Source organism: Temnothorax americanus, unplaced genomic scaffold (assembly GCF_048541705.1).
Source record: "Temnothorax americanus isolate GAGA-0224 unplaced genomic scaffold, ASM4854170v1 Scaffold23, whole genome shotgun sequence".
NCBI classification, from domain to species: Eukaryota; Metazoa; Arthropoda; class Insecta; order Hymenoptera; family Formicidae; genus Temnothorax; species Temnothorax americanus.
The window spans coordinates 761,008-787,936 of NW_027509371.1; the positions used below are offsets into that span (position 1 = coordinate 761,008).

The following is a 26,929-nucleotide window of genomic DNA, read 5'->3' on the forward strand; positions in this document are numbered from 1 at the left end:
CGTTGCAAATTAAGCTGGCGCACATTCAAACAAACGCGGATTTGCGCAAAAAAAAGAGAGAAAAATTGTGACAGATATTCCTGATTTTTGCGAGTTAAGCTTTAGCTACCGAAAGCTTCGTTCTGGAAAGGATCGAGAATAAAATTAAATCTTTTATAAAAGTATTAGGAAATTATATATTGCAATTACATATACTGTTACGCAATAAAACTCATTCTCTTTAAATAAATTTTTTATTTATGCGTATTTTTAAGAGAAGGACTCAAAACTCCAAAGCCATATTCTTAAATCAATTTTAAAAATCGATTTTTTCGTGACGAACATTTTTTATTAGATGCCATTGACTCATAGCTTCACAGCGAGTTATTTTAACGAAGTTTAAATCATAAATTTCTGAGTTTAATATTCCGAGGAAATTAATTCTAATCATCAACGCAGATCGACTGCACCAATTTTATCCCTAATTTTTATCTTTCGTTCTTGTTCGTCTCGTTAGCGGGCAGGTGTAAGCAAGTAACAGATGCCTGCGATATCTGCCTGCGGCGAGAGCAAGTTCGAAACACGCGGAATGACGTCAGTCAACGTCACTGGATCGCCTGTCACGGAATCAACCGCCGCTAGGCTGACGCCGAAAAGTTAGTCGAGCGCGTTAGTCGATAGTCCGCAACTGCGAGACCTATTAGGCCAAAGTGGCGTGACTCCCCCTCCCCCAACTTTCCCCTTTCTCTCGCTCTTCTCTTCGCCTCTCTCGATTTCTCTCTTAGTCTCGCTGTTCCTCTTTATGGTTGGCTGCGCGGTCGTTGGCGAAGTTTATGCCACGTCGGTTATCAATGGCAGTCGCGTCGGAGCTGCCGCATTATGAACTTATCACGGAGACAGTCGCGGACAACTTCGCCATTAAAGTTCCAGCACGAGCAATGTTACTGACTCTCCTCCGCTTTCGCCTCTTCGTCTTCATGGTGGTGATACGCCCTTCCTACACACCGTTCGCGCCGCGAGAATCCCGGCGAACAATGGGTGGTACACTATGTGCATTGGTACAAGGGTGCAGCTGCAGCAGCCTAAATCTCGTTTCGGACCGTGCTAGAGCTAAATGTTGGAGAGAATCGTGGATTATCTTTTCAATAACAGAGGAAAAGAAATAGATGCCACTCTTAGAGATTCTTTCTCTTTTTTGGGGAAAATTTTTTCATTTAAAAGCTCTCTTATCTAGTACGCTAAGATTTATTACTTATTACGATAATATAGGTTACCTGTCTCTATAAATTGTTAAATGTTGCAATAGTTTTGATTATTAAAGACAAATCAAAGACTAGACTTTCATCAAGTTTATCCGAGTATTTCACTGTAACATATTGCTTCCTTTGTTACATCTGCTAGATTCCATTTAAACGTGTCTTTCAGCATCCGTTCAATAATCGATAGACCGGTATTCAGTGAACTAAATGGTAAATAACTGATTTTGTTGAAAAAAGCGGACTTGCGCACAGACGACTTCCATTGTCGACGGAGTTTTCTCTTTTCTCTCTCTCTCTCTCTCTCTCACTTCATCGGCGAACCTCCGCCGTGTTTGCCGGGCCGCGCCGGGTCGATAAAAAGTTGTTTTAATTGGCTGGGAATCGTGGAAACTCGACGACACGACGACTTTTCAGCTTTGTCACTGCTTCCTGGAGCGTTAAGCGCCGATATAAACGCGCGATATTGCCGTATCGGGCGCGCGTTTTAATCCTTTATTGCCGCCGAGAAGCTAAGTCATTGACATGGTCCCGTTATTTATTATCGCGTCGAGCGCGCAATTTATACTACATGACACCCTTCGCAATTTTTTTTATTCGTATTTTCCGATCATTAATTCATTCTGCCTTCTTTTTTTTCTTCCAGGTACGTAATTCCCGCCACCAGCCGCTTTTGCACGCGAGATGCAGTTTGCGTTACGACAACGTATATGTTTTCAACCATAAGTAAGGACACAGTAAGTCGTTAGCTTTTAGCTGATATACAGCGGGATAATATTGTGTTGCTAATAATGTTACATATTTCACTATACGAATTACTATACTTTCCGGGTTATCCGCTGGGATAATTTGCTGCTGAATAAATAGGAAATTAGACTAAACCGCCTGTCTTATTATCCCGGCGCAAAGAATCGCGCGTTCTTCTCTTCTCTCCCTCGCGATCCGCAGGGACCTTTCCGCGAGAAAAGAAGCTGGAATCTAATTAAAAACTTGGAGCCGCGGAACGAACCTCCGCATGTTTCTGGACACTCTCCATTTCCTTCCTCGTTCCCAGGAAGCGCGACTTAATTAACTTCGCGAAGAATGAACCGCGTTATCCCCGCCGGTACTCTTAATACATCTTTCGCCGCGTTTTAACTTTATCGGGTATTCGCTCGCAAAAAGTCGCGTTTTCGCGCGATTTATGCATTCCCCGCCGCGCGCGCGCGCGCGCTTGCCGACTTCCGAGAGAGCGACGGCGATGTTTCTAATTGGCGCAATTACGATTGCTTGTTACTTGGTATCGCGCGCCCGGCGTTGCATACCGAAGAACGGGGAACTTCGCGATTCACGCGAATGCGGTTATTCTTGTCGCGGCAGTTAATCCTAAAAGCGAAAATTTCCTCCGGCAAATGAAGCGCGCGCGCGCGAAATAATATTCGCGTGGCGCGAGACGGGAAATTTGCGGCGTGCGCTTTCATTTCACGAAAGGAATTTGTAATCTGAAAATTTTTGTGCAAATATGTCTTGACGCCACAGACGGTTTCTTAAATTTCTCCGAGGGAGAAATATGCAGATTTCCATATTACATCAAAGACCTGTGTTAATATTAAAATATTTTATATAAAAGATTCGGTGACCTACTTTTAAAGATATTTCTCAAAAATTATCATACAGACACATGACTGTGAGAAACTAATTTAGTTTTATTTTTTGTGATATGTAATCTAATACTCTGTTATGTAAGAATTAAAAAAAAAAGATTATTTCTGAAAAATATCTTTTAAAAGTCTAGGTTGCCGAATCTTTTATATGAAATAATTTCAAATATTTTAATATTAATATAGGTCTTTCATGTAATATGTGTATATATACATACCTAGATGCATAGAATATTAGAATATAGATACCTAGATTATAGGTACATGTCCGTAATATTCGGGGAAAGTTGGATATTTTGGAAGGTATGCATTTTTGAGAAAAGTATCTTACACAAAAGTTACAGGGTACAAAAGTGATATATTTACGATTAGTGATATTAGTAGTTTGACATTGATGGGTTATGCCACCAATCAGATCAAAGTAAAATTGATTTTTTTAAATAAAACATCCTATTTTTGATTTAATAACTGGCGTTAAGAAGCTTTTCAAAACATTAATATAACATATGTTTATTTCCGTTTAGATTTATGCGAGTTATGAGCTTTCGAAATTAACTTACCGCCGGCATTCGCTTTGCCCAAAGTGTACTTGGAGAGATTGCGTGGTTCTATTTACATCTCTTTATGTGCGCGTGTATGCGTGCGTGATTTTATGTGTGTGTAAGGGTGACAGAAACAAAGGTAGGGACACACGGTTCCGTCATTTCCGTGATAAGTAGTTTGATTCCAAACCTCTTCTCTGTTATGAGTTTCCTATCTCTAATTTGTGTCACCCTTATATACACATGAAATCACGCATGCGCACGCGCGCACACACGTACACAAAGGTGTAAATCTGACCGCGCAACTTCCACGTGGTGCTCCTTGGATAAAGCAAATGTCGCATAAATCTAAAGGGAAATAAACATATTACTTAGTATCTTGAAAAACTATTGACCCCAGCTATCAGATTCTGGAATGAAAAATAGAATTTTTTATATAAAAAACTGATGTAATCTTAACTTGATCTTGTTGACGCAACCCAAAGTCAAATTATTAACATTACAAAATACATCACTTTATATCTTGCAACTTTGTCTATAAAACATTTTTTCCAAAATTCATACTTTCCGATATATCCCGAATACCCTGTATGTACAATCACACAGGAAATTTGTTATAGACGAGGGAGTGTTATTCTAAAAAATATTTTTGAAGAATAATTTTTGAAATTAATGCGTAATATGGTATTTAGATTATAAAATATTTGATTATATTCGGTATATTTAACACTTCTACAGAGATAAACGCGAGGATAAACGTATTATACTACGAACTACTTCGTTTACGCGAGCGTTACTTCTGTAGTAACTTACGATATATCACTCGTTTAGTAAATTATCGCGGAGTAAATTATCGTAAGTTACTACAAAATCCCGTTTACGCGAAGGAATTATCGTAAGTTACTACAGAAGTAACGCTCGCGTAAACGTAGTATTAGATTCCTTTCGGTATGAGTTTCTTGTAAGACAGAAAATCTTAGTTACAACAAAGATTACGTTCCGCTGACGTGCATATGCCCAACATATTTTATACGTTGAACTTTATTATACCTTGTTCGCGGTTTCTCTTCTTTTTTTTTTGTCTATTTTCCGAACTCCTTTGGTCTCCTTTCTTCTTTCTAGTTTGACATGAACAGCAAACTTTATTGAAGAAAATCTTAACGGATCTTTTACTCTTCCCACGATTTTGATTCCGCAAGGAACAATCTAAAAACTACTCGAAAAATCGAAAAATCATACAAACAAGTTTTTGGATTTAGTGGGACAAGTTGGGGAGAGAAATCAGGGAACCAATATCGCAAAAGCGGTAAGCTTTCCTGTATCAACTGCGAGCAACGGTTTCTAATAATTAAAGCACCCAATATAATCTCGATACCCCGCAAAAGTCGGCTTATACATTCGTTGCGTATAGTGAAATCAAAGCTTGAGCTGTAAAGGTTGATTTACACTATACGGCACGGACCGTCACGTTCCGACCGTCACGACGACACATATACGTTAGACAAGAATACCTATATTGTCTCCATCTTTGTCTAACGTAAGTGAACGTACGTGTCGTTGTCGGAACGTGACGGTCCGTGCCGTATAGTGTGAATCAACCTTATAAATCGTCTCGCAATATGAGGCATTACCGCCTCGTATTAACTCGCGAATAAATAGAAAATGTTCCCTCGAGGGATTGACTCGCCCTCGCAAAGCGCGAGAATTCACAGATTGCGTAAGAAAACGCGTTATTCACAGCTGAGGGTTGAATGTTGTGATAACTCATCCGTGACTTTATTACATACAGCATCAAAGAGCTGTAATAAATATAAACATCTAATATAAATTAAAATATAGAACACAAGGTGAATGCTATTTTTTTTCTTAATGAAAGCTATTTTTCCTTGAAGGAGAAATTATTCCATGTATATGGAATTTTTATAGCTTTGCAAAAGAAAACTTTAATTGTGATCGGAAAATTGCAAGAATATTAAAACCGTGTTCGATTATTTCTTGGAAAATAATTTAAGGAAAGAATAATAAAATAGATATCGAAAGTATTTCAGGTTCTCATATAAAATCTCTCTCGGCGTTAATTTCAAACTGGACGTTCTTTAGATTTTCAAATTAAAGTTTCATTGAATTTCACGCGAAAAGATTTATTACTTACTTAGATAGATCTGGGCTATGGGTTATCGGTTGCAAAAAGTTGTTATCGGAAAGCAGATATCTCGCGTGCGCGCTAAACTCGGGATAACCTTATCTCGAATAAAGCATGAACACATACATAATGCTGCGTGTTGCGTCGATTCTTTTCGCCGATCGCGAACAAACTTCTGCCAATCTCTGATGGCGATCAAACACGCGAACTGTGATGACGTATATCGGTTTAGCTTCTTAATTATTACGTGTTAGTATCATAAAAAAGCCGGATTAAAGAATCAAAATTTTCTATAAAAATTGCTCCTAAATTGTTAATTAATTCACGAATGTTCGAGCATTATGGTGGTTTTTAACATAATTAATACTGAAATTAATTAGCAGGAGCGAATATTAATTTGCCAAATGATTTAGTTCTCTCACGGATTGGTGAGCTCTGAAATAAAAAAAAACCCTTAATTTAATAAATAATTTATTAAAATAAAATTATTGTGCTGCATAAGCTAAATTTAACCCCATTCTGTTTCTTCAAACATTAATTTGTTTTCAAATAATTTTCCGATATTTTTGCTGGAAATAAACCTATCGTTGGTTACATTGCTGTTCAAACTGCGTTAATGACAGAGCGCTCATCTTCATCTAGCAAAAACAATGGAATAAATTATTGGATCCGCCAGTGCGTAGATAAAAATAATAATCGAGATTAAGCGACCCAACTGGCCAATTTCTATTTATTCGTCTCACAACGTTTCGACCCCGATTGGGTCCTTCTCAAGTGAGATTATACAAAATTACGCAACAATATCTAATTTTGTATACTCACTTGAGAAGGACCCAATCGGGGTCGAAACGTTGTGAGACGAATAAATAGAAATATATAGGCCAGTTGGGCGGTCGCTTAATCTCGATTATTATTTTCATCTAGCAAAGCTCATCTCCGCGCGGATGGCAACGACAGCTGTATATGACAACAATGTAAAAGCGCGCAGGCCATTTTCCCGTTCTTTGTATACAACGCAACGATCACAACGGGGCAATATTCACGGTGCTCGGCGACGACACGGGGGGATGGTTGAATGCGGTAAAAACACTTGGCGCTGTCTTTCATTTTCCATCCTGTAACATTCTTGAAAAGATTACGCCAGCGCGAGATACAATTGCGTTGAAATGCGCGTTTCATTTGCGTTAATGATGGAAATAATTATTTGATTCGCGAAACGTGCGCTGTCAAAAACACGCTTACGGTTTTGAATTCAATGGAGGATGGGGGGTAATAATAATTTTTTTATATTAATTAATATGAATTTAATATTGCTGTCAATTGGCTTTTTTAATATTAATTAATCGTAATTTGAATTAACAAAACACTGATTGTCTCAATATTTTTTCTCACGTTAATAAAAATAAATTGCGATTGATTTTTGCGAAATTATCTTATATATTATATATAAAAATAAAAATTCCAGCAAATTAAAATTTTGTCAAAATAACGTCAATTTAAAATTAATTAAGTAATAGTTTCGCATCATTTATATATTTTTTTAATCTGGCGGTAAAGATTTATTTTCAATATTAAATTAATTTTCCTTATATTTCAATATTAAAATAATTTCCCTTATATTTCAATCTCAAATTAATGTTCAAATTACTCACAAGTTGCGTATCGATATTGTCATAAAAACGAAAATTTATCTCGTATTGTAATTGATGAAACTGCCATTAGAAAGTAACGCGGTGCAAGTGGAACACTTTACATGATAAATTGCTGTAAGATCGCTTAAAGCCATGCGTCAACGCGTCAGCGCAGCGACAGCGGTCTCAACCGCGACGATGCAGATCGCGCGAGCATCCCGCGTGCCGTTAAAAGAACAGAAAGGAGAGAAAGAACGGTGACTCCAATAGAATAACTTAGTAGCCTCGTTTATATCTTTCCGCTCGTGCTCGCCACTCTCGCTTCGTTTGTTCTCGAACGCGACGGGCGATTAATTAACGAACGCTCGACAAACGATCGAAGTGCTGTGTCGACTACGACAACTACGACGACGACGACGACGACGACGAAAGAGAAGCGGCGGCGTCGCGAGAGTGTCGTTCAGACTGTATACCCGGGCATCTGTCTCGCTCCTAATTAAACCGGAGTTGAATCATTACTGTGCGACTACCGGGAAGTAGTTTAGGCCAGAGCAAAAGAACGAAGAAGAGAGGACTTATCTTCTCTTGTGCCGACAGGATAATGTTTTTAAGCGCAGCTCGCCCAAGTTCACTTAAGATGATTCCAAACATATTTGTGTCCTTACGCCTTTACCTTTTTTTATATCATTTTTTTTTGAAGACATTCGATCTACCTGCTGGAAGTAAAATTTAATTTCTTCATCCGATATCTGTTAAATTCTTAAGATTATTAATTCAGTTAATATTCTCATGATGTTTTTTCCGATACTTATACTATATATAACAATCTGTATAATATAATCTCGCAGTAAATCATCGTTAGCGTTTGTCAGTTAATAACCCCTTGTAAATTAGCATTATCCCGTCTTTGCGAATCTATTGCTCATTCATCCGATGAACTGTGACGGGTTGGCGAATTATCGGCTCGTTTCTCGACGCACGTTTCTCCCGCTTCTAAAGTGCTAATTATCGCAACGCAATTGCCGACGATCTATTCATAATCCACGAGCGCCTAATCTAAGCTCAATTACGCGCCAAGCGGATTATATGCACTCACTTGGAACCGAATTAGACGTAATCTCCCTCTCCCTTTCGGCACGATCCCTGACGTTGATCTGTGAAATCGCACTCGATGTACCTTGCGCTCTCAAACGCGGCTTAATTAGACGCGCGCGTGCAAAAGGCTTGCCACGAATCTTGAATTTCGACGCGGCTCGCTTACTGTTTCCGATACCGCGCGCAAAGTGAGGGTACAATTTAATTCGCTGTCGTGGAGTCGTACCTATAAGTAATTAACATGCATTGAGCAAGCGAGCGAATGATGGAAGTCAAGAGTAATCTTGCTCTTTCACGTGTCTGTACTTGTCACTACTGGAAACCAATTCGATGAATTCGGAAATTTAGACTTCGTCTTAATCATTTAATTATCAAACTAAATGAATTTCCGATTTAAACGAATTTCTAGTTATTAATAAGTATCTGATTTCTTTTAATAAATACTACCAGATATTTTTATAAAACCATACGTTACGTCGAAAGTTATGTTTTTGATTCCAACAATATTAGCGTTTAGAGTAGCGGTTAATCAAAATTCTTTGTAATGTAATGAAGAAAATCGTAATTCTTTATATTCTTCCTTAAGATTTAGAGTTCGATCGCTTGGCGACCCGACTCGGTAGATTTGTCGCGCTAATTAATCCGCGCCCCATTTATATAAAGCTGTAACGTCGAATGGAGGCCAAGTCTGAAAGTGGCCGCCATCACGAAGTTACGGTGGACGCGGGACGGCGCGCGGGCGGGTGGTTGGTATATTAAAGGGTGCCCGATCATTCGTCACCGGCGGGGACGATCGTTTATAAGCTGAACAGGTTCATGATTCTCCTTGGTTCTCCAATATTTTGTCGAAATTAAATCTTCCAGCGGACCTAACATTTTTATTATTCTATCTTAATTAATGTATTACTGGTTTTCTAAAATTGTAAGATCAAGGATGATGAACGAGAAATAAAATAATAAATATAGTAAGAATAACTAAGAGTAATATTCGAATAAAAATCAAAGTGTATCTAATTATAACAAATATAGTTATATTTTTTGATTAGTTAAAAAAATGTGTTTCTATCTCTAGTCTACTGTAACAAAAATTTATGAGTAATTCAATAAATTTCCACGAAGTGAGGATTAACTGTAAATTCGCCAGGAAATGTGCTTCGGGAATTGATAACGCTAAATCGGGATATATACTATAAAAGTTGGTAGTTACCAATAACTCGATTTGACCGGGACTCTCCATCGTGAGCCAACTGCCTAAGTGGTAGAATATTTTTAATTTGATGTAAAACGTATATATAGTTAAATATGTCCTAACCAGCGCAACAAATATACGAAACCAAATTCAGTTTAAAAAGAGTAAATACAATTTGAATTGATATGATATAATATTTCTTAATGTCGGGTGAATGTCAGAAACCAGTGCCGGCTCATTATGAAATGTTGTGTTCGTAAATATATTTATGAAAAAAGAATATAATAACGAAAAGAATATAATTAAATTGATATCGTACCTGGATTATAATCGTATCTCCAAATGTTTTTATGTTTTTCATTTCATAAATAATATTTCAACGAATTTGTAATTAGCTTGCACAGGATGTGGTATAAAAATACGTTTATTATTTGTTAAAAATTGCCGCGGGTAAAAGCATATAAATATAATATACGCTCAACCTTTTAGTAACGTATTTAAAAAGTATATCATACCTGGATATTAAAATCCTATTCCTAAGACGTTATTTAAAGGGATATTTTTTGCAAATTATAAACGTATTAAAAAAACGCTTATTAAATAGAATATTATATTATTTTTATACGTATTATAAAACGTAGATGAAATTCTGGGGTTACATAACTATTTTCCAACGTTATAAATACGTTTCGTATTAAACATACGTAGTAAAAACGAGTGTTATAACCGTATATTACACTATCGTATAAAAAACGTTAATTCTATATACGTATAGCCATATACTTATACCAGTTTTATACCATACTTACGTTTAATATACGTATATAAAACGATACTGGTTCTTATTGGGTATATTATACGAAACGTTCTGTGTGCACTGAGAGAAAAAAATAGTTGCAGTTACTACAATTTCAATATAATTTTTAGTTATTTTTGATACCAACTACATTTTTATAGTTATTTTAACAATGAGAATTATAGCTGGCTCATACTACATTGTTGCTGACAGATATACTCGATGATTCGCGAATATTGTATGACGCGTCTAGAATAATTCCTCGCCAAATTTAGAAAAACGGAATTAAAACGGAAATTCCCAAAAATGTCATAGCTTTGACACGCATTCATTCAACCGTAACATGATTTTACTATAACTTGTGATTTATACATAGTAAGTCGTACTATAAATATGATAAAAATTACCATAATCAAAAAATCCATACATATGATTATTTTTAATTAATATTATAGCAATAATATATAACTATAAAAATAAGAACCTCAATTATAATTATTTTATTATTATGCGATTATAGTCGTAAATACCAAATACTTTTCTCTCAGTATAGAAAGAAAATGCAAATTTTTAAATCTTTGAGAATTATTTAGAAGCTCTTAGAAAATCAAAGAGATTATACGTTCCTACAGCTTGAGTAACGTTTCGATCGAACCCTCCTTCTCTATTACCTTTTCTCGAAGTGCTGTGGTATTTCGATTCTTCGAAATTCAACGCTAAGAGATCATCAAAGAGAGACCGAGATGTCAAAAAGAAGAGACTCCCGGAAATATATGCGGAGCCGCCGCCGCAAGGAACAACGGTCGTAAAATCCGACGAGGAAGAGAATATCGGTATCGTAGGTGGTCATAACGACGGCGATAGTGCATTGATTACAGGACGGCCCGCGAGTTAACAGCATAGGATTTCTCGATGGGAGGAGAAGCTGAGAGAGGAGGCGGTCAAGGCTCTTTGTTGGCGCGACCAGTCAAGTATGCCGAATGGAAAAAAAAAGGGAAAACGTTGTTACCGCGAATGATATTCCAGTGAAACGGGAAATATATCACTGACAAAGAGGAGTAGAGACAGATATACTCGATGATTCGCGAATATTGTATGACGCGTCTAGAATAAATTCCTCACCGAATTTTAAAACGGAATTAAAACGGAAATTCCAAAAATGTAGAAACATATAGCTTTTTATTTATGTATAAACAATGAAGAGTAAAAATAATTTCGCGAATTGGATCTCGAAAATGTATAGAAGTAGACTTGGAAATAGATGAATAACGAAGCTCCTTTTTATTCCGGTGATTTAGAGATTTGGGGCTAAATATAAAAAAAAATAAAAGATGCAATTAGCGTGCTAACTAAAGTTACGATAAGACAAGAGGAGTAAACAACACATAAATATGTCAGCATTCTCCAAACAATTAAACATTCACTTCTTTTATGAAAACAAAAATGAGAGATTGAGAGAGCCCTATTCATAGTCGGAACTTATTCTTAAAACCACCTTAAATTTGGTCTTAAAAGATTTCTTTATAACACTACTATAAAATGTTTTATTTTATATATTATTTGGACATTGAAATTTAAATTTATGTCATTATGCATTAATGTCATTTGTAATATATATGTAGAACTTAAAAACGTAACAATGTAAAACTCACATTCTCCACTATGGTTTTTACAAATCATTAAAGTTGTGAGTGTTGAGCCTCTCGCGCCAAGTAGGTATACGCGAAGCGAGATCGCACGATGGATCTTTTACGCGACGCGACAAGTTGCGAGTACCCGATATTTTGAAATCTCGATAACCAGTGATGTAAGTTTACTCTGAGGAAAGAAAAAATAATATATTCCCATGAGATTGTAATTTACCAGGATATATTTTTTTATATAATTTGACTACGATCAATATATAAAGTTTGAACTTTAAGAAATAGAATACTTTATACTTACGCGCTATCCCTTTTCTATAATATTTTTACAATAGAACTTTAGTGAAAATCTATGCATTTGCTCGGTAATCCATACAGAGGTTAGGTTAGGTTAAATTAACTAGTTAACTTTAAATAGAGCGGTGTGAGTACAGGAATGTAGGTCAGACAACCCTATTTACAAAATTAATAATTATGTATAAAAATACGGCACATAAGCAATTATATTTAAAAAATTAACAGCATGTGACACGTGTATCTTATATATATCGAAGAAGCTATTGCTTAAGATATCGGACATGTCTTGGCGAGAAGATGGTCTTATTTTATCAATAACTGTACATTGAATTCAATATTCCCATTAAAGGAATTAACGGAAATATTACGGAAATATCCGAATCGAGAATAAGCATCGTCTTGAGAACGTCTTCGCCAAGTCGATCTCGAATCAAATAAGACTTACTTGAGCAAAATCTTTTTCGCAAAGATAATCTTATTTCACGATGAAATCTGCTAACATAAAGACAGTCTGGATTGGATAAGACTGCCTTGGTCAAGATCGTTTTAAGTGCCGACCTGAGGTTCGACTATGAATACGTCCCAACGTCCCTGAGTCAGGGCTATAATAAAGTTCTATGCAAACTAATTAATTTGCTTGTTAAGATGCAGAACGGAATATAAATGGTTAGATTTTTTCGAAACCGGGAATAGAGGTAGAGACCGGCGTTAAACGAATTCTAAGAGGAACAAAACCGGAAGGGAGCGGGAGCGAGGAACGTTTGCAATGCTAATTATATGGCTTTTCTTATAACACTCAGGTACCGCTTTTATGGCCCAGTTTAACTGACGATCTCGCATTGTGTTCTTCATCCCCGCGTGATCCGCGAACGTATCTTCGCGACCAGTATCGTGCAACTCACTCAACGGTCTCTCTTTCTCTCTCTGTTCTCTCCCTCTTTTCCTTTCTCCCTCCCTCTCTCTCTCTCTTTCTTCAGCGGTATTGTGCACTCCCACGGTAGATTGAGGTTTGAGAGTACAGTAGAAGATTCATATTCACGTATTTCGTATACTCGCAGTTCGTTATTTGCATTTCGTGTTTCATATTCGCGATTCCTGAAGCCCATTCACTCCCGAAGGGACGGCGAGTAATTTACATTTTTCAAGAATATGGATTTAAAGTGACTCCGAAATAAGCTCCTCAATTGTTAATTGCTGTTTGCAAGTTGAACTAAAACTACGCTCTATTATATTAATGCAATGTGTTCCATAGATTCTTACGTTCTCGTTATTATTATATTGTGTTTATGATGTCTAGAATTTGCATTTGATGCAAATTATCCAAAATATTGCGCCACAACTCAGCCAATAAACGCGTTTGCCGCTCGCTTTCTCTCTCCCTGCCTCTCCTCTCTCTCCTGATTATACGATATTTATTGTATTCGAAGTCCATAAGTTTTGTTTCCTCATCTCATACTATTAATTTCGCCAATTCCTTGGCTTATACTTATTAGCAAGTTAAATGCCTAGGTCTTCTTTTAGATACCCGACGATGTGGACATCACATAAACAACAAAATACAAACAGCTAACCAGTGCCTAACTCAACTGTTTCCAATAATCGACCGCTCTGCTCACTATCCTCATCTATAAATAAATTTTACGCCCACTTATTACCTATGCGTGTCCGATATGGGATGGTATCGCTGCCTCCAATCTGATAAAAATCCGAAGATTTTGAAATAAAATTCCTTGTTTTATCAAGTAGGGATTCACGATTCAGATATTTCAGCCTCGCCAATCCAAACATCTAAAATAGATTTTTGCTCCACAAATTTCTAATCCGACTATTCGATCTACTACCAGTTGATATAATAAACAATAACACAGGTAATACTACTGTCCCTCAAATCCCCAGTATCAATGCACATCCTCAGAACAGGTAATAACCATATACACCTCAAAATCTTTCCATTTCACATTCACTTTTTGTGGAGCGTTATCGCTGAGCTCGAAATTAATTTAAAACGGAAAAATTTTGTCATCAAAAGATAAGCCGCAACGACGCGAAGACAATAAGAGGGACTAAACTCTATTAGGAGCAACGTGAATGGAGTGAAATCGAGCCATCTTTACGGGCGCGCTCCGGCGTATCGATCGCCGATTCTGGTAACCGTCTACGAGATCAGAGCCGAGATTACTTTCATCGTTTTATGCCCGTTACGTGCCACGTCGCTGGCTGGCTATAGCTGGCTTGGCCGTGTTCTCTCGCTCTCTGCTCGGGGAAAACTTTCCTTCCACGAGGAGCGAGGACCCTTCATCCTTCTTCCTGCAGCCGGCCAATCAGCGCTTGCGGACGTACTATCGGCGACGACAATAAAAGGCGAAGAGGTGGCGGCCCCGACGGGGGTGACTCATCTTTTATACGCTCGGAATGGAGAACTTCGCTGAGCCACGCGTTTCTCCTACGTGCTTAATGTGACCGTCGCTAATTATAGCGCCGTTAATTCGCTCGGACAGAGGACGAACTTCGGGGATTGCTAAAGATATCGATGAACTTCAATTTAATTCGAAATCGATGGAGTTCCGTTTAATTAACTGTTTCGAGGATAACAATCAATTCTGCCAATGATTAATAAAAGTAACTTGCGTCTGATCACGATTAATCTTAAACATTAATTTCAATGGAAATCATTAAGTATACTTTTAGATATATATATATATATACCTAACCTTAGGTATATATATATATATATATACCTAACCTGAACGTACGCGTAATTGCATTCATTTATAGTTACGCGGTGCGATATGCTGCGTCCATTACGGAACATAACGTATGCGGTTGTGATGGTGCATACTAATTGTTTAGATAAGCGCGAATCCCGAGCACTCATTTAGAAACACCGGAATCGGCGGCTGGTGCGAGACTCGTCGGTGCTTTTTTGCGGCTTTTTTTCACGAGGATGCGATTTGCATACGTTGCTCGCATTCTTCTGCGGTGCACTTTTTGCTTCCTTCTTCCCGAATAATTTGAAACACATTACGTAATCGAGCGCACCTTTTTCAAGGGTGAATGTTGTTGCGCGATATTATGTGTGGCGGATAAGTAAATTCGTTAGACGAAATTTGCGACTTGTTTGGATAAATCTTTAGAGAAACTTTTACACAGTTTATATCACTTTCATCTTGACGTATGTTGTATGTAAGAAACTCATTACTAAATAACTTTGCTTTAACAATTAGGTAGCGGTCTTTTATATATTTTCAAGATATGTTAAAATTCAGTAATTTTTAAACTGCATGAAAAATAAACTATACAAGAAGGCGGGCAGAAGATATAACCTTGATCTTGATCTACATATACTATATAATCAAGGTAATGATTCGATCTGAGTAATCTTAAAAAGTTTTTAATCGTTGCTCATTATTTGTTAAAAAATTAACGAGTATAATATTAACGAATAAAGTTGATGCAAATTAATATTAAATATGATAATTTTAGCCTTCTGCCTTACCGAGTATGAATTTCGCATTAGCTGCATATTTGCATATTTAAGTAGGAGAAGTGGAAGGAGAAGTGGAACCCTTTCCTCTGTACCCCTCCCATAAAAAATTCTAATCTAACTTAAACTAAATTTTAGTTTTAAATTAGAAATAGGTTTGGATCAAGTTAGAAATTTTTCAGATTGAAGGTGCAGGGAGAGCAGCGGAGTCCTTTCTGCATCCACGCATTTACTTCAGAAATAAATATACAAACAGTAATTCAAGACTGTATCTGTAAAGCCGGGTCTACATTATCGAGCAGAACCGCGAGCCAAACTTCGCCGCGAACCGATCACGCGTCCACATTATCGAGCCGAACTTTTATTTGTCGGCTCGACAATGTCGGTTCGCGGCGAAGTTCGGCTCGCGGTTCGGCTCGATAATGTGGACCCGGCTTAAGGCGTTAGGTAAAGTTGAGTAGGAAACAACAGCAAAACGTAAACACTTCTTATTTCTTATTGTTTTTGTGTATAGCACATATATATTACGCGCGAGAAAATAGCATTCTGGGATGTTTTACAATTTTCGGTTTTAGTTAGTGTTAGTACATATGTATTAGTCCAAGAGCTGACGACACTTTTGGCCAAGTGATTTTATAAATCACGATTTTCCGTTATAACCTGCGTGAACGGCTCTCCTTCGATAATCCGAATACCTGGCTGGCCGTACTTGGGGGGTTTAGAAGTACGTAGGTGAGAAGAAAAACGGATTTTCAAGTCATAGTATATGTTTTAATTTTTATTGGATATTGATAATTGATCACTCAGCAACATGCAAATAAATTGCCAGTTCGATTGCTCGGGGGGAACTAGTCGCCAGGCATAATTAAAAATAATTAAAAATAATTATTTTCAAGTCATACTATAAAAGCTGGGTGTTTTTACTAACAAGTATAGTGCTAACACATACCACCCAAAAAAAGCCAAGTGAAAATTTTTGTGGCATCATCTCTAAAAAAATTATTGAAAATGCACAAAGCCGGCGCGCGGCGGAGGGGTCTGATGATGGCCTCAATTGTTTTTAGCGTCCATGAGTTTTTAAAAACGTGTATTTTAACTATCATTATTGTATCAATTTATGAAAAAATTGATAAATAATAAATAGTATGTAAAAATAAAAAAAAATGGCTTTGCTGGGCGCAGCGTTGCGTTTTTTGTGAAGATAGTGGTGGTAGTCCAATTATCTTATTCTTTTCTGAAAAAACATTATTGAAGTGTCGAATTGTTTTGAAATCAAGAATTACACATGGGCTATATCGAGATGGTTTTTCCTGCTATTCCAAATGAAACTGATGGTTATTATTCGAAATGTCAAAATAACTTTTTGGCCCTTATGAAAAAATATCGTGATCCTGTCGATAATTTTTTTCATAAAGAGGCTTGCGTTGCATTTTAATTTATATTTAATAACACGATATTTCAGTATTCTAATATCGCGTAACATTGCCTCCGTCAAAATGCTACCTGAGCAAAATGGGACTTTTAGCTTCGTGGAAAATATGCCATCCAGAATTTTAGGTCGGAGCGAATACCCTGCACGTATTTGATGATCTGCGTCTGAATTTAAAAGTGTTTAGAAATAATTAGTTGTCGTAATACTTGACTATTTACAGTTAAAGAAAAATTAGTATTGTAGTATCAAATAAATAGCGAAGTTAAATAATAATAAGAGTAATAATAAGAGAATAGCGAAATTAAAGTTATAGTGGTTAATATCTTAATAGCCGGATATAACCGTCAGACCCCTCCGCCGGCTTTGTGCATTTTCAATAATTTTTTTAGAGATGTTGCCACCAAAATTTTCACTTGGCTTTTTTTGGATGGTATGTGTTAGCACTATACTTGTTAGTAAAAAATCCCAGCTTTTATAGTATGACTTGAAAATAATTATGTTTAATTATTTTTAATTAAACCTGGCGACTAATTCCCCCCGAGCAATCGAACTGGCAATTTATTTGCATGTTGCTGAGTGATCAATTATCAATATCCGATAAAAATTAAGACTTATACTATGACTTAAAAATCCGTTTTTTTCTCACCTGCGTACTTCTAAACCCCCTAAGTACGGCCAGCCATCAGGTGTTTGGATTATCGAAGGAGAGTCGTCTACGCAGGTTATAACGGAAAATCGTGATTTATAAAATCACTTGGCCAAAAGTGTCGTCAGCTCTCCGCCTATATTTTGAACGTAAAATACTTTTAGAAACCATTAGAGACTGCCACCTAGTTATTAAAGCAAAGTTACTCAAGAACGAACCTTTTATAAGATAGTTATATTAAGATTAAAATAATCCTAGTTGTGTAAGTTTTTTTAAAGATTTACTGAAAGTTTTAATGAAACAATCACAAGGTTGTATAAATAAAATTGCTATGTTAACAAACCTGTCTCTTGAAAATTACAATTGTGATAACACTTGTAAAGATTTCTGAATATCAATGTTAATAACATTGCCTCATTTTTTACATGAAAAGGAAATTTTATTAAAAATCACGAGTAAAACCATTTGTGGAAAAAGTTACATTAAAATGTAACATATAACATAAAATAGCTCTTCTATATTAATATAAATTGAGATAGTAATCTAATTACTATGTCAAAAGGCGCTTGATAAAATTAATTATATCACACTTTGATCCGTAATTTGTTAATGAATAGCCGAATTTGAATTTTAAAGGACCTCTTCTATACTTTATCTATTTATAATTAATAAAGCGGCCGATTATAGTAATTGTGGTGCAACGCGCGCGATTACACTTTCGAGCCGCGATTTATATGCCGGCAAGGTTGCATTTAGCGGGATTCGCGCGGTTATTCATTCCGCGCGCGAGTTTTTCCCGTTTTACGAGCTAACCCCGGCAAAGAATTCCGGGAAATTATTATCCGGATGCACTCGGTAGACAAGTCGGCCGGCGTAAGATAATGAGATAATAAGGAAATGAAACGAATGTCGTCGTTGTCCGACGGAAAAAGGAGGCAAAAGAGAGAAAGAAAGGTATAGAGAACCATTCATTCGTCTCGGCGATCCGTTTATTTCATGCAACGCGTCGATAAATTGGAGTACGCCTATTAAATCTCCCGTTAGAGAATACCCTCGTTTATCCGAAACTCGTTCGCTTTAACGTATAGTTTCTCGGAATTCTTGCGGTCTTTTGCCGGACAAATATCGCGAAGAATCGCGTCAATAATTTCCAAGTTTCAAATAATTGCAATAGCAAGATGAAATAATTGAAAAATGCAACGTTGTGTACTATCATGTAGAAATCCTTTTGATTTACACGATTAAAAATGAAACTATAGAAGCTTCGAAAAAAAGCATGAAAAATCGAGATGAAAGAATTTCAGAGTTATAACGCAGAAATAATCGCTGGAACGTTATTTCATTCGGAAACGGAGGCTTTAACACAGTTTTTAGAAAGTTTCATTTCACCGTTTGATGTCACAAAATCTCTTTACACGAAAGCTCATCTAAAAACAAATAAATAACATAACGGCGTAAATACGTCTCAAATACAAGAAATATGTATCGTCGGTTGTTCTCGCAAAAAAGCAAGCGCTACGCCTCCTCCAAAAGTAGGACAGAAAAAGAAACGCGCGTGTACTTGAATATCCGTTAACGATGATTAATAAAGCAATAATACGATGTGTCGCGTCTTGTCTTGTCCCGTTCTCGTCTCGTCTCGTTTCGCGAAGTTTCCCCGCGAAATTGTCAGTCAGCCGGGAACGCAAATCGCGTCTCTTGCAGCGTGAAACTGTTTGTACCGCGAGTTTCCATTTAAGTTCTACGACGGGGGGAACTCGCCTTACCGCGGAATTCCGCAGAATTGAATTTGCACGGAATAACGAAGTAACAGTTCGCGTTTCGCGAGCGATGTGCAAATACATTTGTTCCGTTCGCGCCGTCCCTCCTTCGTTCGGCCATCCTCTCTTCATTCGTTCCTCTCTAGCCGCACTCCCGACAGCAAACCTGTCTCGCATAAAAATCGCCCGTCGCCGTCCCCGCGCCGCTGCTGCCTTCGGATTCGCTTTGTTCCCGAGCTTTCGAAGCTCTCGATTTGTCCAAGTCGCGCCGACGATCCCATCTTTTGTCGTCCACGTGATCGTCGCTGCTATACTCGTCATATGGTGAACCACGATTCTGCACACGATAAAAATTGCGAACATTTGCAAGACGCGATTTCGGTCATCCGTTTTAAGAATTTGAAATAGCGCGGTATAAAAGATGACAGTGCTTCGTTTCGTCTACGCAAAAATCGAAATAATGCAAAGCGAAACGAGAGCTGATCGCGAATTATATATACGAATTTTATTATTGTTTTCATAATAATAAATAATAATTATTATGCGTAATAATTATATTTGATATTTTCTAATAATTATAACAAAAATAATAATTAATAACCTAAAAAATGCACATGCATTTCTCGAAGAAATGAAAAATTATATATTAAGATTTTTGACGAATTTAGAGATCCTTCTTCAGCGAATTTTCCGCGAAATTTCTAATTAAAAAGATATCTACAACTTTTCGAAACATCTATCGTATACAGGGAGCGTTGTCGTATCAAATTTCCGTCGCGTGAAAATCTGCGACAACCTCGTCAGGGCCCTGAAAATATTTTCCGGCGACGACCGGTGGGGCCATCCTGTATAGAATACCGCGATAACGATGACTCACCGTGACCTGGTTCGCACAAAAGGCGTATCCGCGCGATAGCTTCGATTGCGACCGGCAGCGACGAGATTCGCCTTCTTCTCGCCGAGGACGCTCCTCCGGGACCCTGAGAGTCCTCGCAGCCTCGTCACCCATGGAAAGTGTTTTCTTTGTCATACGAGAAATGTCGTTGACGTTAGCACTATCTGCGTATCGCTTTTCAGCCGATAAATGGAAGAGATATCGATTTTTTTTATTCCCCTCCGCGTCGACGTAATGACGCGTAAACGAACGCACGTGAGACAAGTGAATGAGGCGCATAAAACGTGTGACGCATCAATTTCTCTTAGAATATTATTAATTTTACAGAAAGGTATTTTTTGGAGTAAAAGATTGATGGGATTTTAAAGACGAATACTTAACGGCAAACGTAACGGTAGTTATATCTCAAAGAAAACAATAAATGCAATCTCTTATTTATGATAAGAACTAGCTAATAAAAATTCCATCTCAAACGTAGATATTATTAAAATTAAATCACTGTAAACGTTACTACAAGATTTGTCTGATAATTTTTTTATACAGGGTGTCCAATTTTAAAGTTTACAGTGTTATATCGCGAACTGATAATTTTATTGAAAAATGTTTTAGACAAAAGTTGCATGGTTTGGAGAGGAAAGCAATTATATATAAAAAAAAAAAAAAAAAAAAAAAAATTATTTTAAAAAATTCGATTGCATTTTGTAGACGCATTCAATTTTACAAAATTACAAATGTAAAATCTAATATTATTATTCGATTTCTTTCATTATTCTACGTATAAAACTATGCAGGTGAAACTATTGAAAAGTGAACATTTTACGAGATATTTCATATGTTCTCTATTAAAACCATTATGACAAAATTTAAAATATCTCAGGAGCTTTATTACAGTGTTTTGAAAACGTCTCGACGAGATCTACAACTTTTATCTCAAGGAAAAAATCAAGTTCCATTTAAGAAATTAGTTGCTTTTAAAATTTCTTGAAAACGATGACGTGTCTACGACATGACTCACATCTGGATCATGTGTCCCCCTCCAAATACCCTGGTATATGCGTGTTGTTGATATTAGCATTTCGCGAGATAACCAGCAAATATATGCAACGCGCTGGAACTAATTTGCTGACGTGATTAGCGTACAACAATGTGATACCATTTACCTGACGACGTCCCGGTTCCATTCGCGAGCCACCGCACTTCGCCCGAAGATGACACGTTCGTGAATTTGCGAAATCACTTAATTTCCCGCGGCTAGACGCGCATTCGGGCGAACAGGCGATCAGCTTGCTCTCCGCTCCCGTGCAAATTCCGTAATCGTGGCCGCAACACGGGCACAGCGTGCGCACGCTTTTGTCTCGTCTCATCATCAATGGTATAAAACAGAAGGGCCAACATCTATAAAAAGAAGAGTGCCGATGCTATGTTCGCCTCAGTTCTTCGTGTAAGACTTAATTAAAAAAGAAGAGAGGCCTGCAGAATTTCGCAAGATTTTTAGAATACAGAATTGTAAATTTAATGAATCTAAAGCTAAAAATAAGCGTGTTTTTTTCTTTTTTGTTTAAAAAATTTGAAACTTTTAATATACTGAATCTATTCTTATTATGATTTTGACACTGCTTTATGTGTACCTTTCTAGATTCTCATCCTGAAACGTAGTTCTGAGTAAGACGCGAAATAAATCATAAATGACATGCTCAAATAGTACACAACTTTGTACATTTTAAAATAATCAGCGGATAATAACACAAGTGCCTTTCATTATGTCTTTCATTATGTCAATTAAAGGCTTATGTATAATTTAAAAAAAATTCACACAAAAAGATGATAGAATTATCTCTATAAATGCACGTAGTGAAAAAATCCTGTAGATGCACCGTAAATGAGATTATTTCCCGATGGAGTTACATCGCTACATAAAATCGTGTTGCACTTCGCTAATCAGGTTTAATGAAGTAAATATATTTCATTTTGAAATATGGCATTACACACGCTTATCGGCAGTCGCCGTGATTTATGAGAGCGAGTAATTCCGCGATTTCCGGCGCGTATAAATTCAATTCGCCGAAAACGGACGCCGCCGCCGCGCCGCGACCAGAATTAAATTTAACGAAAGGGATTTACTGATATTACGATTCGCGGCGATTCTCGCGCTTCAACCGTTTCGCGCTATGGCCGCGCGCGCGTTGGTCTTTTGAAAAACCCGTATATTACAGCAGAGAGACTATTCAGAGAGTATCCGCAGGTGCGCCTCGCTAATTAGCGTCGTTTTTACCGCCGCTAATAAGCGATTATCGAAAACTTGTTTTACCGCGGTATTGCTTAATTCATCGGCGCGAATTTATGCGAAATATGGGAGATAATGGTCGCGAACGAACGTTAAAATCTCTCTTTTTTCCCCGATCGCCTCTATTTATTTAATGTTAAATTATCGATTTTTATCATGCGTTTTCGTGTAATTTTGCTCAGTAAATAAATATGAATATTATTTTACATCATACACGCACGTACACACGCAATATCAATGATTGATATCAAAGTTACGTATATAACACGCAATTTACATTGCTTTTCGCCACGTATTAATAATATCCAATCGCGGCACCCTTTTTCGCCGCTTTTGTTCCACAGTTAATTGAAATAATTTTTTTAATAACTAACCCCATTAAGCAAAATGCAGCCAATCGGGAGCTCATAAATTTCTGCTGTTTTAGTATTATCGGCACGTCCTTCACGCCACATGCCGGACAACGAATCGATTCATCGTGGTATTTCCATATTTCAACTGGAAAAATAATATGTATATAGAGTTAAGACTTATGCTGGTTTTATATATATATTCAGATCTGTGTAATAAACTTCTCTTCTAATTTCGTAATAACGTTCGCACAATTTTTAATTAATTTAGGATTGAATAAATCCAAAAGGGAAGGGGGGAGGGAAATAGAATTCCCGCTTCTCTAATTTAATTATCTCTTTGCAATTTTTTTTTAATTTACTCAGAATTAATAAGTGCTGTTGACTCTGGTGCAGACCTTCCGTGGAGAAAACATTGTTCGGCCGTTTCGGCGCGCGAGTTTTACCATCGGGCGCTTTCAGTGTTGGAACCCACGGGAGCAGCATGCCACTCTGCGACGGCCCGCTCCGCTTGCATTCCGCCCTTTGTGATTTACAAAAGCGCGCTGTTTTCTAGAAGCATAAATTCATTCGAGAGCTCGCGCGCGCGATAAACATAAACCGGCCTGGCGCATCTCGCGGCAAAATGAGAACGCATGCACGCTCGCGGGGCGTAGCGGATTAATGAACAGAATTTACGAATGCTATTTCTAATTACTGTTTTAAACGCGCGGCGCGCTCAATCGCGTTGTTTGCGCGGTAAACCGATTTGGACCGCCGCTATACGGCCGCTGATTACAACAAAATCCGCGGTTTAATTACGGGCGTAATAAGTCATTATGGAAATCTCCATAGAGCTGATGATCGCGCGCGTAACGCGTAACTACATATTGAAAGCGACGATGCATCGCGCGGATCGCGCACCAACTCTCGCGGCTTTTTCTTTTACCATCGTTGTATTATAGACCGAGATCGTATCTTTTTCAATGATTCAGTACATTTTAATACTGTTTCATGGTAATACATGTTTGTATAGACAACCTTTTTCTCACGGAAATAACATTATTTTAATATTGTGTCTGAATTGTATATAAAATTATCTTCGTGCGTATACATCAGCGAAGTATACAAACAAGTTTTTGACCTTTCGACGTATCTTTGTATTCTTGTAAACAAAGCAACATTGAACATATTTTAAATTTAGTCTTATAAATTAATTTCTCGTTTTCGAAACACGTTTATTAGCAGAACGTATAAATTTCAGTTGAATGACAGAGGCCATTTGTTATATTTAAAATATCAAGCGGGGTCTTAATTATTTACGTAGACAACAAAACCGTGTATTGATAAAGTACTTTATTAAAATGTAAAATAACAAAACGTTGCGCGTTAATTAAGCTCTCTCTTTCGCGTTGAACATAATTGCGTCTCATTGATCGATATCGAAATATATATTAGTTTCGAAACGAGCTTAATGTTGAAAACTGCTTTATTCGGGAAAAGCACAATGACGTTTGTTATCGTCGATGTGTCAATAATGAACGTCCGCGGAGCACTCTTTGTTAATTTTCCAGCTTTTCTTTCTTCGTGGCTCGCACGCGGAAGCTCACGAGTCCTAGCTGTCGCTTTCAAATCCCCGGAGTCAGCGGACTTGCAGGGCGTCAGCTTCGCGTTTTTGTACTCGAAGCCGTAAACGTGTCCGCATAGCGGGCAAATCATGCTAACCCTCTTCGCGCGCTTTATCATTAACGGAATAAAGTAAAACGGCCAACATCTGTTACGAATTGTTCTGCGGTGAGAAGCTGATAGCACGATTGTGCACGAATTGCGAGCATAAGACCGATCAAGTGCAGAAATTGCGGTTCACTCAAAAGGACTTAGGGCGACAATAATCAAGAAAGAAGGGAGGAACACTTTTAATGGAATGAAAATATTTATCTTAAAGCACCGAAAAATTTACGTTCAATTTCAATCAACTTTAGATTTCCAATTTCTTGGATTTTCTTGGAAATAATGGACTAATATATATCTTATTATTGACTATATATTGATTGCGCAATAAATTTCCGCGCGTGGCTCTGATTGCCTCTTTCACTATTTCCCATTTGATTTATTCAAGAGACTCTAATATACTTAGTTTGTTATTCTTTTTCTTGGATCAAATTCTCGGAACAGAAAGTCTCAAAGTGACGCGGAAGATTTGTCGAATAGCGGGCGCAAAATTCTTGGTTGTTCACGCGCGACCCAAAAAACCGCAAGTTCTAAATTTTGTCTGGCCGATCATGCGTGTCGTGAAAAGATCAGCAAAAAGCTATCTCTCGTTAAGGCGATAACGACGGTCGCCACGGAAGAAACGGCATTACATGGGGAGCAAAAAGTTTTACCAGATAAACGCGAGAGTTCTGTTAGAGTCTATGTTACCTTATTCAAAAGAAGTATGATAAATCATATGAGATACAGCAGCAGGACGACCTCCTACCTGTCAGTAATATTACGCGATATATTTACCAGAGATAATGCTTTGAATTAACGTGCGATCGATTAAATTAACTGATTACTTAACGAATTAAATATAAAATGATTTTCATTTAATTTTTTGTAATAAATTATTATGTGGTTAAAATATCTTTCAAAAATGATTTTTTATTTTAACATTTTTTTAAAGTTCTTTTTTTTGTCAATTAAGTTAATTAAGTTAATTGATCTTTGATCCGAAAGTGTACGTACCCGAAAAGACAGAGGGGCTCCGATGTGTGAGGTCGTCAGTTTGTCGCCGCCCGTATGAAGCGTCGGCACAGCTTCCCTTTGGCATTGGGAGCAGACTTTCCTCCCGCCGTGCAATTTCCACGTGTCCACTGTGGGCGGCGAAAGCGAGTGTTAAGCCTTAAAACGCTTTCACGTTCGACCACAATCGACATCACATCAGATTGTCGTCGCGCTGGATAGACCGCAGACGACAAAACATTCTTCCAAGGGCCAGTTTTACTAACGTCACTCAGCTTTAATCATGTTTCAACCGTTTTTCTATTCATATTGTACGATTGTATCAATATGTATAAAGGAATCTTTTAAAAGAAAGGATTTAATCGTGGCTAAGAATCCAACGTCAGTATAATGACTGGACTTATATGAAAGTTTTAATGACGATTTTGTGATTTCTGTTAACATTACAAAAAAGTTTAGATCCTATATGAATTATTTATACAGTGTGGTGTACATATTTTCTAAATGCTAAATTAATAGATACATAATTAAAATTAACAATAAAACATGAATGAAAATGAAAAGTAATTATACTACTAATGACAATATTTGAGAATTAAATATTAATATCGCAATAATCTTTGCTGTCTCATATGATTTGTCTCGTCTGTAATTATTAGAATCTGAATGTTTCCTCGTTAATTAATGATTCTTTTCGTATCGGCCTAGTTCAGATATGGCGAGCGACCACATAAATTCAAGACGGAAATAGCTACGACGACTCACGCCAAACATAGAACTTTAGCATTTACCGTATCCGAATTAGGATATATCGCGAAAGCTCTCTCGGTTGCCGTGCGGCACGTAAGGCTTAATCGCATCAGTATCTACCGCGAAGTATAAGCGTAAACTTTCTTTGGCTCGTTCTTCTTACTGATACCACTATCGACTGGTGTGACTCGAGACGAAATCCGATTCGACGATATCCTAAACCCCCCGTTCTTCTGCAAAAATTCAAAAGGATGTAAAAGAAATGTAGTCGTCGTCGTCGTCGGCCGTTTCGTCTAACGTCACGTGATTCAATTTGCGAGTGCAAACATGCGAAATATTCGTGAAAAGTTCTTTTCAAACGTGACTATAGATGATCATTATAGATGATGTTGTTATTTTTTAAATTAATTTGAA

The 26,929-nt window shown here is 37.2% G+C and overlaps 1 long non-coding RNA gene across 1 annotated transcript in view; it reads left to right on the forward strand.

The window, feature by feature from the left end:
- Positions 1-488: 488 nt before the first annotated feature.
- Positions 489-26,929, forward strand: part of LOC143898411 (uncharacterized) — a 34,082-nt gene continuing 7,641 nt past the window's right edge. The window contains exons 1-2 of the long non-coding RNA XR_013257198.1: positions 489-962; positions 1,882-1,972. This is a non-coding gene — a long non-coding RNA (uncharacterized LOC143898411). The remainder of the gene's footprint in view (positions 963-1,881; positions 1,973-26,929) is intronic.